Genomic DNA, 5,036 nt, shown 5'->3' on the forward strand with positions numbered 1-5,036 from the left:
TTACTTCTAGGGGCTTTTCATTTGGATGGCACTTTGTGACTGGAATACTGTCTAATTGATAAAGCACATTGCTCTCAGTTCATGATTTATACATGATGTCAATTGAAAACACATTTCAGAATTAAAGCAGCAGATGAGTGCAAGCTGGTTTAGTTCTGAGAGCTGAATTCTACTCCCAGATACATGAATGAGGCATTTTTTCACTCCATTGGGAGTTTTGTATACTTTATACAAGGCCAGGATTCATTTCTTAGAAGATGTAGTGGTGATTCTTGTCTATGGGCACAGCAGTTCACCAGGACTGTGGAGTGATATATTCCTCCCTCCTGTATCTGAAAAAAGAGGGTGAAGTAGATATACTGCTTTTCACACATACGCAAACACCATTTTTCTGTGCATGTACTGGTGGCAGTACTAGTATCTTTGAATCACACTTGTAAATCAAAGAGAACAATATTTGTGTGAAAGTGAATATTAACATGAGGGCCTTTCCTGACAGGTTTTTTGTGCTTACATAAACTAAGATTAGGAATACAGTGCATTAACACTGTTCATCTTCTGTGGTCAATTATATGGCACATAACATTATACAAATTGTTGATTTCTTACACATTTACTTTAAAAAATATTCTTCCTTTAGAGAGGATTGAATTACCATTGTGTTCCATTTATTTATCTAAATATATACATCCAGTGTGATCTGATGCACTTTAGCACACCTTACACATTTGCAGGAGGTGGAAATTTTGGTGTATGACCTATGATTTTCTGGAGTGGCAAATGGACACCAGGCAGGGTAACCTAGATCATCTCAAATGATGCTACACCAAAAGAAGATGTTTTTACTGTCATAGTAGCTGAGATACTAGCATGACTTGTCTTCATCTAATCTTGAACTAAATCCACTGTTGGTGTCTAATTCAAGCTAACCTTCAAGGTTCCCTGTAAAGGAGATATATTTCCTTCTACCTATTATAAACACACTTCCAAGGATGAGACTAATTGCTTTGTGAGGGTACCAGTCTCCTTTAATTGACTTTAGATGGAGCTTTGATTACTAGATCAAATGTCTCACTTTGGATAGCTAGACTGGGATTTATTTGTCTTGCCTAATTTGAGATGTCTCCTGCACAGATGTTTGCACACTATTTGTTTTCTAAATTCCTACTGTAGGCCATGGAATTCTAGGAAAAGATTAATTTTATCTTGAAACAGGCATCTTTACTGTTCAGGGGAACTGATTGGCAGAACTCTCTGATTTTATCTTCGTTGACCATAACAAAGATCAAGCAGCTCATGTAGATGCATTACAGGCAAAGATAGGCAGTCTCAACCCCATAATTAGTGTACGTACAATTCATATCTGCAGAATTTATAAAATAAAAGGATGATTTTCCATTTTCTTTTCAAGCTCAGCTCAAATTTCTTCTCTTTCAGGCAACATATTGTAGTAGTGCCTATTCAGATCAGTTTCCAATTCGTGTTGTACCCCACAGCATCATAGTAATTTATGCAATGTGATCTCATTATCTTTAAATCAGATTAGCGATCTGTGTGCAAACATACAATCAGTGATGTTATTTTATCATTAGACTTGAAATGTACATTACTCTTACTAGCACTGTTCAGGGAAGACGAGAGAGGCCAATTAACTTTTCTCTGGTAAAACCATCTCAAGTATTGAAATAGTAAAAGAAGGAATTTAGATTGCTATCACATTCCAGTTTGAGCTTCCTGACTTGGCTATTATTGAAAACATTTCTGTGGTAATGTTATTTCGTGTAGCCAATATATTGTTCCTGAAGCCACAAAGGCATGTTAAACATCAGCCTTATGTTGTTATACTTCTAGAAAAACATCAAAGAACTACAGTATTTTAAACACTTTATTTGCTTACCAAAAGTCTATCTAAAGTACAGCAAAGTAACAAATGTGACGATTCTTTTATCTTCTTTCATGTTCTTCAGATAATTTCTGATAATTTCTGAAGTTCAGTACCTTAGAACTCACATAGTAGTAGCCTGATGAAAGCTGAAAACTCTGTGAGTAGGGATAAGAAAGAGATGGTACAAATTTAACCTGGTAGTAGATGATAAAAATATTGTAGCTAAAAGTAGCAATCATTGATATGTAGGTTCTACATGGAACACAATTTTTTAAGCCCAACACAGTTCCAACATGAATTGTCTTTCTTTATGACACCCACATCAAGGTACTGAACAGAGAACTAATATAAATGTATGTCTATGTGTGGAACTTCCACCAAAGTAAATAAGGACTTTCAAGAGTCTGGAAAACTTGCACAAAAGAGCATCAAGTTTGCTTCATTGACAATCCTGCTTTCTCTGACTTCAAAATTTCAGACTCAAAATTGTGACTTGAAGGACAAAATGTATGTTCTGACTTGTAGATGAACTAGTAGTAGAAAGAAATTGATTGGCCTCGGTTTATCATTTGCTGACATGAGTCAGAATACAGTCTAGAATGTGGATGACGTTTATTGTTTTAACTCCATAAACCAGATCTAAACATTGGAACCACTTGCTCGTCCGTAAAAGGGAGCAGCTATCATTCTGCATACTCATGGGAAGGAGATTTTAAATTTTTATGAAGTCATTTTACAAAATATCTCTGCACATTAAAAATTAAAGATCACTTTTAGGAATCCTTGTGCTGGTATCTCCACAACTGTCCTAAATAATGCTCACATGAGTAATAGTATAGAAACACATAATCATAAAATTATGAGTTGTGGTTGGAATTCGATGATCTTTAAGGTCCCTTCCAACACAAATTGTAGAATCATAGAATCACAGAATTATAGAATCACAGAGTCATAGATTAGTTCCACGTCCCCTGCCACGAGCAGGGGCACCTTCCACTAGATCGGATTGCTCGTAGCCTCATCCAACCTAGCCTTAAACACTTGCAGGAATGGGGCAAACACTACTTTTCTAAGCAGCCTATTCCACTGCCTCACCACCCTCACAGTAAAAAATTTCTTCGTACCTTCTAATCTGAGTCTGCCCTCTTTCAGCTTAAAGCCATTATCCTTCATCCTGTCACTATGCTCCCCGATAAAAAGCCCTCCCCATATTTCCTGTAGGCCCTCTTTAAGTACTGGAAGGCCTAAAGTCTCCCTAGAATCTTCTGTTCATCAAGTTAAACAAAGCCAACTCTCTCAGCCTGCTCCCATATGGGAAGTGTTCTAGCCCTCTGATCATATTCATGACCCCCCTCTGGACCACTGAGCAGGTCCATGTCTTTCTTATGCTGGAAGTCCCAGAACTTAGCACAGTACTTGAACACAGTAATGTATTATTCAGAGAAAGGGGTTCCAAAATTTTATCATTCCTCACGAATGATGGAAACATTTTGGAATAGTGCTAAGTTATTAGGTGTGGATTCTGCCACCACCACATTTCCTGAATGGGATCCTGCTCTGCATATTTTCTGCAAAGCCTAGGGTACTATTTAGTGTGCCAGATACTTATTGAGTTCTGATGTGCAAATAATAACTCATTCCTGTTAAAGTAAATTTTTATACCATGTATTACTACAAAGCATTGCATTCGATTTGACATGGAAATCAAACGAGCTCATAAAATTAAAATTCCTGTGGAAATCAATGAAATACAAAAAAAATTATATTAGTTTAGAGGAGTAAAAGAAACTCTTACATGGTGAAACTTGTTCATGTAGCAACATTCTGTTTCTTCTTATACTAATATATCCATCTACCTACATCAAAAACCTTACATTAATTTTCCTCCTTTTCTTGTTATAATTCAAAACCTCTTTTCCCTTAATTTACTTTTGAAGAAAAAATTAGAAATTCAATTTAAAATGTAACTAACTGTCAATATAGGTGATATGGTTATAACATGATTTGAAGGTATACTGAGAAAGAACATATCATTTCTGTACAGATTTATGTATCTTTGAGGAAATTATGATTTCTACTATATTAAAGCATTTATACCAGCATATCAGATATAGACACTTTAAGAAAAAAGGAGGAAGGAAGCCAGGTACATCCTGTGTTCTGCACAAGGTAACTAGTGACAGCAAAACTAGGGCCTCAGGGACAAAGTCTGTTTCCAGGAAATTTTGAGTGTTTTCAAGCATTTAATATGATCTTCATTAAAAAATGTTGTGTTTTCTTTTTATTAAAAGAAATTAATGCATTCTAGAAATGTACTTATAAGAGAATTCTAATTAGAAAAAGACCTACCCTTGCATACATAGGTGAGGGCCACGTGTAAATTCTGTTGCAGTAAAAAGGGAAGTGGAGGTCTAAATGACACTGAAGTGATGTGTTAGACTTATTCTGTCTCTTTGTGAAAATGAAAATTTCACTCTCAAGTAAGAAATAAAACTAAAGATTCAATCTGTTGACTTCAGTGAGATCGGGGTTTCACATCAATTTATTGACTGAATAGAATAATTCTGTCTGACTCATTCTTGGGCCTCTTCAATTCTTCCTTCAAGAACATATTTAGATAAAAATTATTACTTTTATTTCCAAACTGCACTTTTAAATAACTGCACAAGTCTGGGAATTTCACCATGAATAAATATATGTGGAAGATTGTATATATTCCTCAATATGTATATAACGTCATGTGGGTCATCTGAACAATTTCAATTATTTCTTGCATTTAAAGATATTTAGACATTTAATTGAAAATGTAGAAGACAACTTATTTTCAGTTTTCTATAGATATGTCGCTATTTCAGCTGAATCTTGCACTCCTGGTCTATAATAGTCTGTTAATATTCTGCCTCAATTTATAATGAGCACGCAAATCGGCCACTATGGATGTCAGTTGTAGAATACGTAACTGATTTCTGTTCATCTTCATGTTAGTAACACCTTGAGCTGCAGTAAAAGATGACTGAAAACATTTTTTAAATCTATATTTTTAAGAATATTTTTGTGGCACAATTTACCCTGGAACAACCATATTAAATGCATTGTCAGAGAATGGATACTCTGAGTTTAATAACTGCAGACGGCAGTTGAAATCACAAAA

Source organism: Phaenicophaeus curvirostris, chromosome 1 (genome assembly GCF_032191515.1).
Source record: "Phaenicophaeus curvirostris isolate KB17595 chromosome 1, BPBGC_Pcur_1.0, whole genome shotgun sequence".
NCBI lineage: Eukaryota > Metazoa > Chordata > Aves > Cuculiformes > Cuculidae > Phaenicophaeus > Phaenicophaeus curvirostris.